The sequence below is a fragment of the Micromys minutus genome, assembly GCF_963924665.1.
Source record: "Micromys minutus genome assembly, chromosome: 2".
NCBI classification, from domain to species: domain Eukaryota; kingdom Metazoa; phylum Chordata; class Mammalia; order Rodentia; family Muridae; genus Micromys; species Micromys minutus.
The window spans coordinates 49,167,428-49,179,942 of NC_137971.1; positions in this window are offsets into that span (position 1 = coordinate 49,167,428).

Below are 12,515 nucleotides of genomic sequence, written 5' to 3' on the forward strand. Positions count from 1 at the left end.
GTTAAATGGTAGGAGAATGGGAAACCTGCTTTGAAGGACCTCTTCTGCCGGAGCCTTGACTTGCCTAGGATCATCTTCACTAACTAACCGTGTCTCTTTTTAAAACAAAAAAAGAGTCAGGGATGGTGGCACACACCTTTAAAATCCCAGCACTCTGGAGGCAAAGGCAGGCAGATCTCTGAGTTCAAGGCCAGACTGCTCTACAAAGTGAGTTCCAGGACAGCTAAGACACAGAGAAACCCTGTCTCCAAAAGCCAAAATACAAACCAACAACAACAACAACAACAAAAAAAAAAAAAAAAAAAAAAGGAAAAGAGTTAGGCTGGAGATGACTCCACCATTGAGGCATGCATTGCTCTTGCAGAGGACCTAAGTGTGGCTCTCAGCACCCATATCAGGCAATTGAAAACTCTGACTCCCTACAGAGGAACCCTATGCCCTCTTCTGCCCTCTGCGGGCACCTGCACAAATGTGTACAAATCCACAAATGGGCATGTGCACATAATAAAGTAAGTATTTATAAAAAAAGAAATGGTGCTTCCTTTCCCAGCTTATAGAAACAAGGACTTGGTGACAGGAATCCATGTCTGCCCATGGTTGGTATCCTCTTCATCTGACAGGGTCTCTCAGCCCAGGTCTTCTATGCCCTTCCCTCACTATAGGATGGTTGTTTACTAGACTGTGGCTTCTCCCAGGCAAAGACCAACCCCTTCTAGGGCTATGTTTCTCCACCCAGCCCAGCCCAGCTTAAGGGTCTGGCCAAAGTAGATATCAACATATTTTTGTCGACTCGAGCCCTTCACCAGCTAAGCCTTGAGCAAATGCCCTTTTCCTGTTTCTTGCTCTGGCCACCATCTAGGGGAAGGACAAAAAGATAGCACAGAAGGAGTCCAGGACAGGGTCTTTGCCTTCCAAGTCTTTAAAAGCCAGGGCAAAGATAAATCTTGTCCATGGGATTAGTAAGAGACAAAGGGGAGGTGTCAGCAAAGGGGAAGGTTCCCGTGGAAGAGGTTCTCATCCTAGGAGCCCTTGAGGGAGGCCTCAAAGGACAAGTGTGTGGTCACCACCCTAAGAGCACTGACCACTGACGCGCAATCACTAACCAAAAGTATCTCCTCACTTGTGCGTCTGCACTCTGTGAACTTCCCCTCAGCAGCACCGAGAACCCGGCTGTGGCACTGGGAAGGGATGGCCTCAGAGAAGGTAAAGAACCTGCTTCGGGTCACAAGAGCCAGCAGAGGGGTGCTGGAATCTCTTTCCAGAGGCTTTTCCCAAGGACAACTCAGAGCTGTGGTTCTGGTGGGAGCTGTCTGGGGACAGCCAGCCCCCGGAAGGTTACTGAATATTATCTACCTACTTGGTGCCTGGCCCAGCCAGTGGGAAAGAAAAAAATTAAATATATGTCTATAGTTACAAACCACCAAAAGCCTCATTGTCTTTCTTTCCACACTACCATCTCCTGTCCACTCTCCCCTCCCCCAGCTCGCTACCTTTAGCCACAGACCCTAGGCTCAGGCTGAAGGCATATGGGGCTTGAATCTGAATCAGTCTCAGATTCTGGAGTTACATCTGTTTCTAGCTGTGACCTAGGATGAGCGTCTTGGTCTCTCTGACCTTCATTTTCTACCTCAGTCTAAATCTCAAGTTGGACCAGACAATCAGGGTTCCTCTCTGAGTGCCCACCCTGTAAGAAGCACCTGAAATTCTTCCCAGTTTATAAGAGCCCATTATTCCCAGCCAGCTTCTGACCCCAACATCCCTGCAGACTGTCAAGACCCATCCCCCACCTCCCCTCAGTGTCCCAAGACCTCAGCTCACCTGTTTGCATCCCAGGTTTCCTCTCTAAAGTTCCTCTCAGGTACAGGTCCCAATCCTGATGGGGCATAGCGGACAGTACCTGAGCTCATGGCCAAGAATACTGGGCATGACCCTCGGGCAGGGCACTGTCTGGGCTCCTCGGAGGCTTCCATGCCTGGGGCCAGGCTGAGGTCCCTTTGGAGACCACCAGGAGGTCCAGTGGTCTGCCTGCCTCCACTCCAGGCAGAGCCTCACACTAACCTTTGCTATCTCTCAGGAGCAGGAGCACCACAGCGGCCGGGCGGGGCCTCCCAGACAGGCTTCTATCTTCTTAAACCCTTAATTATTAACTCCTGAGGCTCAGCGGGCAGCAGAAGACATGGGCCTCGTTCCTGGGCTGTGGGCTATGAGCTGGACAAGGTATACCTGAGAATAGAAGAGAAGCTACCCCACACGATGACGCTCTGAGCTTCCGTTCAAGACTGCCTGTCTGCTGTCCTTCAAGGCTGAAACACTGGGCAGAGCCTGTCCACCCTGGTTCTCTTATGAGCTGGCTGGTTATTTGCTTTTGTACAGAAACTCAGTAACTAGTCCCTTAAACCCACTAACTACCATCACCAAAGGACAATTCAACATAGCTTCAGCCATTCTGTGCCTCAGTTTCTCCAACCATAAACTGGATTCTTAGGTTCTGAAGCACATCCAGCCAACTGTTGTCACTCAGATACACTTCAATTTGCCCCCTCTTTCCAAACATTGTTCCCCGGAGTTTTCTTTTTTCCTGAGCAGGGTAGTTGTGGTGGTGAGGGAATTAAAGCCAGAGCCTTGTGTATACAACATAAATAAATACTGAGGCACCGTATACCCAATCCTCACACTAGCTTCAACTTCCATCCCTATTCTGTGCCTTCAAAAAGGAAAAGATTTCCTCCTTGGCTGTGTGACCTTGGACAGGTCACTTAACTTCTCTGGGATTGTACCCTCATCTATAAAATAGGAATTATTCTCCCCTATGGGGAGACAGCAACCTTCATGGAAGGTCTGTCAGCCCTGGTGTCACAGGAACACCTTCTAGCTCCCTTTTTAACTTTCACTATTGTCTCTGGTCAGCCTTTGGGTCCTTCTGAGCCCCTCCCCACAAGCAACACACCCCTCCCAGCCCACCTCCAGACATCGGATAACAGTATCTCTGCTGAGCTCTGGGGCTGTGAAGCCTGCTTAACCTAATGCAAGCCAGATGCTGTCAGAGGGTTTCCTGGCTGTGAATTTTCCATGGCCTGCTCCCACCCCCTTCCTGTTTTTGCTCCTCGATCATCCCCTACTAAATTCTCTAGTGCCCCCACCTTCCTCTGCAGGGCAGCCAAGGGCTCACCTGGAAACCATTAGCAGAAAACAGGATGTGCAGAAAGGGGGTGCATCTCCTGCCACCCTGATGTAACCAGACCTGGATGGTGGTAAAAGGCATTGAGTGTGCTCAGTGGGGAAACTGAGTCAGAGATGCTGAGATCCTCACAAGAAAATAAGCTACTTTCTGGGCATTTGCTTAGAGGGGAGGATCTGTGAAGACCTTTGCCACTCAATAAGGGGTCAACCCTCTCCTCTTGCAAATCAGGAAACTGAGGCTTGAAGAGTCATTCAGGGTCACTGAGGAGGGCACTGGGAGACAGTTGGGAATGGGCCAGCTGGCGACAGAGCTGTTGTCTTCAGGCTGGCTATTTCGTACTCATCCCTGCCTGCTCCCCCCCCCCCCCCCCCCCATTGCTTGAGGTTGAGCCTGGAGTCTGGTCACGAGGAGGAGACTCCCAAGGCGAGAGGTAGCTGCCCAGACCTGGCTGGGCAGGCTCTGAGGTAGATGAATCTACTTTTGCAGGAGCCCCACAGGACGACCTTGGGCAAGCAGGCCCCAGACAGTGAGAGCAGGGGGGACCTCTTTGTCTTCCTTATCCTGTGAGCTTTTTCAGGCAACCAGGGTTTGAGCCCACCAGGTGCCCCTACTCTCCCAGCAAGGTCTCCTTCATTTCCATGAAAACAACACAACCTCTGGGCTCCTGACCCACTCAATCCTCTGGCTGCCCCTCCCTCCGCCAGCTGTGCAGTGTTTGGACAACTGGATGGAATGTTCTGCTGCCAGAATCCTCCCTGGATCCTTGAGCTCAGATTTCATCAGGGAGGGAGGAAAGGATGCTGGCTCCAGGGAGGGAGAGGGAAGAGACCCGGGAGTTCAAACACTGGCCTGGACACCCCACTCTCTGTGTCCCCCCTGGCCTTGACAGAGAAGACTGCCTGTAGCCCCTGGTCCACCGGGCTCTGAAGTCTGGCCAGGATTCTACGGAAAGGCTGGATGGCTGGTGGAGGCAGCTGCATGGTGTCAAAGACTCGGTCAGGCCAACGATGAAGTCAGACCCTGGGGACAGTCTGGGCTCAGGCAGGGCTGGGTGAGGAACAGCTCTGGGAGAATTCTAAGAATGTGAAGATCATGCTAGGAAAGATCTTTCCATCCCACAGTCTCCATTTTATTGCTAGGACAGTTGGGGTGCTAAGGGCAGTTATGTTTGCCTAAGTGGACACAGCATGCTGACTTAGACCTAAAACTGAACCAGACTTCTGGATGCTAAACTTGCACATCTTGTGGTCCAGGGAGTCCTTACCCTTAGCCTTGGAGTCGCATATCATCTTTGCTCTTCCTCAGAAGACTCGGGAGAGATGGCCTCTGGTATATGGTGATCTGCATATGGTCACAAAACAATAGAGTGCCAGCCAGAGTGGCCTCTGAGAGCGTGTCATCAGCTGATTGATAGACCAAGGGAGAGGCTTAGAGAGTCAGGACCTCCCCCTACCCCTATCAACTGCTCTGTGGTTCAGACTTTGTCCCCTCCCTAATTTTCCCTATCCCCAGGACATCCTGAGAAAATCCTTTTCTCTGGTTTTGAAAACACATAAGCTTCGGACCCAACTATAGCAATGCTAGTTTGAGACTCAGTTTACCCACGTTAAAATGGAGTAGGGTTATCTTTCATTTAATTCAGTTAAATTAACTGAATTAAATGAAGTTAATTTAATCCTAATACTGTGACACTTTAATACAGTTCCTCATGGTGTGGTGCTCCCCAACCATACAATTATTTCATTGCTACTTTATAACTGTAATTTTGCTACTGTTATGAGACATGATGTAAATACCTGACATGCAGGATATCTGATATTCTACTTCTGTGGGATCTCAACCCACAGATTGAGAACTAATTATCTATTTCATTGTATTAGGCTTGCTGATGGTTGGGGGCCTTGGGTGATGCTGGACTTCTTTGGAGATTTAATTTAGAAATTGAGGAAGCCACTAGAGCTCAGGCAGAAAGAGAGGAAGAAGAGGATTGTTTTAGGCCAAATAGGTGTGTGAAAATGCATCCAGGGGCCCCTGGGGTCTTGGCCTGGTCTGAGAGAGAAAACCTGTTTGCTCACTCAAATCTGCCCAGCGGGAAAGCTCAGCCACCTGATGAGTTTGAGAGCAATTCAGACCTTCAAGAAACTATACAACTATGAGAAAAAAGTACTGAGTGGAAGACTCCATACAAGGAATGTGGGGCTCAGCACTGACCTGCCAACACAGAATGTCACACCCACCTAATATGGTCCTCATTGCTTTCTGTTCCTGCTTTGTTTTCCAACATAGGGTAGCCCCAGCTATCCTAGAACTCACTCTGGACTGGATTGGTCTCAAACTCCTAGAGATCTGCTTGTCTCTGCTTCCTGAATGCTGTGATTAAAGCATATACCACCACCACCTGACTATTGAAGACGGGTACTGGAGTCTGGGGGCATAGCTCCGTGGCATAGCACCTGCCTAGCAAGCAGAAGACCCAAGTTTCATCTTTTGCAGCAGAAGGGGGTTGGGATGAAGACACTGGAGGGGGGGCGCTAAATTATATGGCCAAGAGCAAAAGAGTGGAGACACTTGGGTCTGATTCCAAACTCACTTCATCTCTCCACTGTTCAGCTTCCCAGGGAAAGGGGTCAGTGAGGTTTGTGTGCTTTTGATAAAGGTCTTATGTAGCCTAGGCTAGCCTCCAGCTAGCTAGGTAGCTGAGGGTGACCTTGAATTCCTGCAGTGCTGGGATTGCCACCAAATCTAGTTTATGTGTGCTGAGAATTTAATTTAGGACTTTGTGTATGTTGGGTAAGCCACTACCAACTGAGCTACATCCCTGTCTGTTTTTGTCTTGTTCTCACATTTATTCCGTTTGGAGGGACATGCATACGCCACAGCATACATTGCAGAGAACTATGCGCTATCGTTAGTTCTCCCCTTCCACCCTGTGGGTGCTAGGGATTGAACTCAGGTTGTCAGCAAGCACCCTTAACCCACTAAGCCATCTCATCCACCCACATTTCTTGTTTTTCTGGAACAGGGCCTTACTATGAAACCTGGCTGACCTGGATCTCCTAGCAACACTCCTGTCTCTAGCTCCTGAGTGCTGAAAGGGAAACAGTGGAACTTGAGGAACATGCAATAGCTAAGGTAGAAAGGGGGATTTTAGTCAGAGGGACCAGCAAGTTTGGGAGCGGCCAAAACAGATACATCCAGAGAGAGGCAAATCCTTCAACCCAACTGGAGCTTGAGAATGCATGTGGGGTCATCCAGAAAACTCTGGGAAGAGAGTGGAAGGCTTGGAGCCTCAGAGGCCAAGCTAAAGAATTTGGAATTCATTCTAAATGTTCTAGAAGCACTGTTAGCATTTGTTTCATTCATTCGCCCATCCATTTATCCACTCATTCATTCATCCTATAAGCAAGAAAATGACTGCTGCTGACAGCAGAAAATACTCATTGAATCTCCAGTGAGAGAGACCTGGTCAATTCTGAAGCACTGGACAGGATAGAAACAGAAGATAATCAATCTGTTCATATTAACACTAGAAACTTTTCCAAGCCCTCACCCTCACCCTCACCCTCTTTACCCATGGCAAAAACTGTAAGGCAAATAAGCTAGAAGAACATGCTCAGCCAACGGCAAAGAGGCCACATCTTTAACATATCAAGAATTCACGAGAATCAACAAGAGAATACTGGGAGCCCAGCAGATGCCCATTCGGTCATTTGATTCTACCTGATGTGGGGGGGGGGGGGTTTAGTATATCAGTGATCAAGACACGATCTCTCCGTAAATGAAGTACAGCTTGGGAGGTAGTGGTGTGCAGGGGATGAAATTCAGACAGCTGACTCTGGCACCCAAGTGAGGGAAGTATGCGATATTCTGGAAACTCACCTGGCAACATCTAGCATGGACCTATGAGCCTAAACATGGGGATTGGGAGAGGGAAGGGAATCATTGGAAGACATGGGCTAATGTGAGAATTAGGGACCAGATCATGGAGGTGGCAGGAAGATTTGTATCAGGTTTGGAGTTTGCAGATAAAGACAAGGGAAGTCATCAGCAGGTTTAAGCAGATGTGTGATGTGACTGGATTTCCACGTCATAAGGGTGGCTCTAAGGGCCAAGTATGGTGATGTAGGCCAGTAACCCAGCACTTGGGGAGTAGCAGTAGGAAGATCAGGAATTCTTCAAGATCAGTTTTGGCTAAATAGTGACTCTAAGGTCAGCCTGGGCTTCATGAACTACTGCCTCAAAACCAGAGGATACTGGGTGGAATGCACCAGGGCATTTCTGCTCCTCACAATGTCCTGACCTTGAAGCAATGAGGAACTCTTCTGTTACTGAAAATGAATATCCTAAGCCAGGCTGGTAGAGCTCATCTGTGATTCCAGCTACTTGAGACAGGAGGATGACTTAAACCTGGTTTGGGCAACATAATGTGACTCTGTACAAACAAATCCTAGACAGAAGCCATGATTCTTTGAGGCCTTGTTGGCTGCCCAGATCTCTTTTCTTACATAGGAGATTAAGGACAAAGCAGGAGCGGGACCAGCAGGGAGGGTGGAGGCTGACTGTGGAGCAACTACATGCACCTAGGAGAGCCAAAATATTCCATATTGGTGACATCTTTTGATAGAACCATGTTCGACTCTATGGAGGAAAGTGCATCTATTCCTGCAGGACTCCCATTACTCAGCATTGACCAAGGAGCTGTCGATCAGAGATCACCAGCACAAGAAAGATGCTAGTGAGATCCAGCGGAAGTAACCTACACACAGATTTGGCTGTCTTAGGGCTCCAGATACTGGATTCCTTTATGCAAAGCAGGAAGGTTATAGATGGCTTTAAGGTTAACAAGCAGCAGGAGATCATTAAGAAGAACAGAAAAAAATTCCAGTGGCCAAATGAATACGATTTCAAAATAAGGGGTTAAATAACAAATTAGACCCAGCAAGAGAGAGAGAACTGAATCTTTAAATGATACTTACAAATGTAAGAGCCACAAGGAGCTAGGAAGGGGTGCTATGAGCCGTTGCCTTCTGGACAAGATGCAGGTGTTGTACCATAAACGCACGGCAGCTGTGGTTGCCTACACAAGAGCGGGCCTTTCAACACTTCACCTTGGATGGCGGAAGTACGTATGAGGTCCCACCTATCCCTGATGGGCTACTGGCAGCTGACAGTTGCTGGGGGAGAATGGAGTAATTTTCCTCAGTAGTGTAGGCACTGATAAGTTGCTCTTACTTCAGTAACTAACCTCCCAGGAGTGCTCATGCAAGCAACCCTGACTATTCACAGTGGGTCACACATAAAAAAGAAGACATGGAAATTGCTATGCAACTTGCTGAGAAGGAGGAGGAGGGGCGTGAGAGAGGCAAATGAGGTGAAACTGGCTGCAATTCATTACATACGTGATATATATTATATATCATACATGTAAGAATTAAAAAATACAAATAGAAGTTAAATTCATTGGATAAATAATATAGTTCTAAATTAATAGATACCTAATAAATTATTTAAAGCAAAAACTGTAAGAGCTGCAAGGAGCAGCCAGATAAATCTGCCATCAGGGATGAGCATCAGCAGAATAGAACCGGGAAGCAGAATGTCGGGACTTGGCAGCAGCTGACCTCTGCACTGGCAGCAGTGGCCTACGTGTAGAGCACTAGTTCCAAGGAAACTGGGAAGCAATTGCAACCCTGAGTCTGTTCCCATCATATCTCCAGGCAGTTGACCTTTCTGAATCCTACATCAAACTGGAAATTACTCTCTGGAGATGGTAAATTGAAGGTCCTTTGGATCAGTAGCAGCTGCCCGGGGGAGTTTAGCAATTGCAAATGGTGAACACTGAGACTGAACCCTCCAACACACACACACACACACACACACACACACACACACCCCTTCTCTCTTTTGACTGTCAGACCTTTACCCTCCAAACACCCGGCTTTGGGATTCTGACCATCCTGAGAAATAGGTCTAAGACTAGTGTAACTGTCCAGCTAAGAGCAGTGTGTAATAAGCTTGACCATCAACTTAGGAGCATCCCATCAATGTTTTCTTTTGTACTGAGATGGGACCTCATGCAGCCCATGCTGACTTCAAATCCACTATGGAGCCAAAGACAGGTAACCTCGGACTCCTAAACTTCCTGCTTTTACTTCCCAAGAATATCATTATGCCCAGGTTGATCTTGTTTTAGTTTGGAAACATGAGACAGGGTCTTGGGTCTTACTAAGTAGACCAAGCCAGAACTGGAGTTTCCATTCTACTCTTTCCTCCCATTAAAAGTCCTTTGTTTCCTTTAACTTTAAACTCATTCTTATACCTGGGAGTGGTAGCACAGATCTTTAATCCCAGTACTCTGGAGGCAGAGGCAGGTGGATCTTCAATTTTGAGAATAGCCTGGTCTACAGAGAGAGTTCCAGGACAGCGAGGGTTACACAGAGAAACTCTGTCTTGAAAACAAAACAAATTTGTATTACATTTATTTATGGGAGTTGGGTTCATGTATGCCACAGTACACACGTGTCAATCAGAGGACAACTTAAGGGAGCTGGTTCTTTCTTTTCCATGTGGGTCCCAGGAATTTAACTCTGGTCATCTCGCCAGCCGTGCTCCCTGAGTTCCCGGCTATAGACAAGGAGACCGATGGTTACCAACTAACTAAGCAAAGCCTCCTAATATGAAGGAGACCAGATCTAGTAAGTAAAACCAAACCAAGACAAGACAAAACAAAAACATGGCAGAAGACCCCGGGCTGCATCAGATTGTCTCAAAACAAAGTCGGGCAGAAGACCTGGTTCTGCATCGAGCCGTGGGAAGACACGTGCTCGCCACTCTGGCTCCCTAACGTGCTCCAGGGATTGCTTCTGGAGATCCAGCTCAAGTTCTTCCACTCGCAAGGCAGGCAGGCGCTTTACTGGCTGGGCCACCTTCCCAACCAGTCTCCTGTTTTAACCCATAGTGCTAATCAGAGGAGAAAATCTTTATGTGGCTGGTTGAGCTTTGTGCTGTGGTTTGAGTCTGACACGTCTTCCAAATGCTCATGTTCAAGGCATGGACCCTAGCTTAGTGACAGAAACATTTTTATATTTTAGTTATTCGTTTTCTTGAGGTAGGCTCTTAGGGAACCCAAGGAGGCTTTGAACTTCAAAGTAGCTAAAGAGGAACTTGAGCCACATGTGAGGCGCTGGCCCTTCATCCCAGCTCTCAGGGATCCAGGGCAGGCAGGTCTCTGTGAGTTCCAGGCCAGCTCTACATAGAGAGACCCTGCATCAAAACTGAGTAAAGCAAGTGAAAATAGTAAAGGTGATTCCCCAGGACAACCATTAAAAGAATCCAGGGATCAAAATAAAAGCCAAAACCAAAACCAAAACAAGAACAAACATGGCCAACTGGGTACTATTAGAGAGGGCCAGGCATGGTGTTGCGTGCCTAGACTCCTAGCATTTGGAATGCAGGTGAGTGAAGATTGCAAGTTCAAGACCTGGGCTCTGAGCTATACAGCAAGTCCCAGGCCTCCCATATACATAGAGGCTCTGTTTCAAAATACCAAGCCCCACTCCCAACAAGAGCTGGAGATGAAGCTCAGTGATAGAATGCCTGCCTGGCTACCCTGCAGTAGCAACACACACACACACACACACACACACACACACAAAGTCAAATACACTAAAAATGTCACCCCAAAACTATTATAGCTAGTAGATACATTCAGTGATGTTACCAGATATAAGAGCAAACAAACCAATGAAAATCAGTCTTTGCATGCCTTTAACCACAACACCTGGGAGGCAGAGGCAGGTGGATCTATGAGTTCGAGGCCAGCCTGGTCTATACAAAGAAACCCTATTTCAACTGGGGTGGGGTGGAGATGGGAAGCAAAAGAAGAAGAAAAAATTGCTTTGAGCAGTAGCACAAGGGAAAAGAATCACAAGTTCAAGGCCAGCTTGGCCTACATACTCGGTCTCATGATTCCACGGGTTTGTGACATAGCACAGTGGTACATAGCCTGGCTAGTGTGCACAGACCTAGTACACCACAAACATGGCAGCAACAAACAAGGACAGCTACAGATCAGTGGCAGAAGTGAAGTCAACGAAAAGGGCTCTAGTTGCAGCACTAGGGAGGGGGGAAGGGGAGGAGAGGGAGAGATTTTTATCAAAAATGGTATATGAGATTTGCATACTATATTGGGCATGGTGGTGCAGGCCTTTGATAACCAGCACTTGGGAAGCAAAGGCAGGCAGATCTCTGTGGGTTTGAGGCCAGCCTGATCTAACTAGTTCCAGGATAGCCAGGTCTATGCAGAGAGACTGTCTTAAAACAAACAACAATAGCAAACAAGCAAACAAAAAAAACCTTACACACAGAAAACTACGAACTACTGTTGAATGAAATTAAGAGAGCTAAAGTGGGCCAGAGAGATGGCTTAGTGGTTAAAAACACTGGCTGCACTTCTAGAGGTCCCAGGTTCAATTCCCAGCAACCACATGGTGGCTCACAACCATCTATACTTGGGTCTGATGCCTTTTTCTGGCATGCAGGTGTACATACATATACATAAAATAAATAAATCTTTTAAAATAAAAGAGCTAAAATACTGAACAGATAGTGTGCGTTCACAGCCAGGAAGAACGATGTGACATACGTGATAGTGTCCCACAGAGTCAAAGCCCGGCTGTCACAGTTGCAACTTTCATTCTCCAGAAACGGCAAGGTCCTAAAATTCATAAGGAACGTCAAGGCATCTCACAATGGTTTGCTTTAATTGCCAACTTGACACAGTCCTGGATCATGTGGGGAGAGATGTGGCCACGCCTGTGGGGTTCTCTTGGTTATAGTAATTGATGTGGGAGACGTTGCTCTCTGGGTTTGGAATCTGGACTGCACAGGGGCTGAGGAAGAGCGGAACAGTTGGCACGGGTCAACTGTTTCTTTCTCTGCTCCTTACTATGGGTGTGATTGGCTACTTCAATTTCTGACTGTTTTGACTTCCAAGAAATGATGGGTTTCATTTCAAGCCAAACTGTGACCTGGAATCCCAAGTCAAACAAGGTCCTCCTCCCCAAAAAGACTTTTGTCAGGCGTTCCATCACAGCATCAGAAATGAACCAAAACCACAGCCTAAATAACCAAAGTCTGAAAACACACGCTTCTGTTACATTTCCTTATATGCGTGTGTATGTGCATGTGTATGGGGTGAGGATGAGGATGGGGGAGGGGAGATCAATGCACATGTACCATGGAGCACGTGTGGAAATCAGAGGCCAAACTGTGGGATTAACTTCTTCTACTGTGGATTGTGAGGATTGAATTGAGGTCATCTTACCCACTTAGC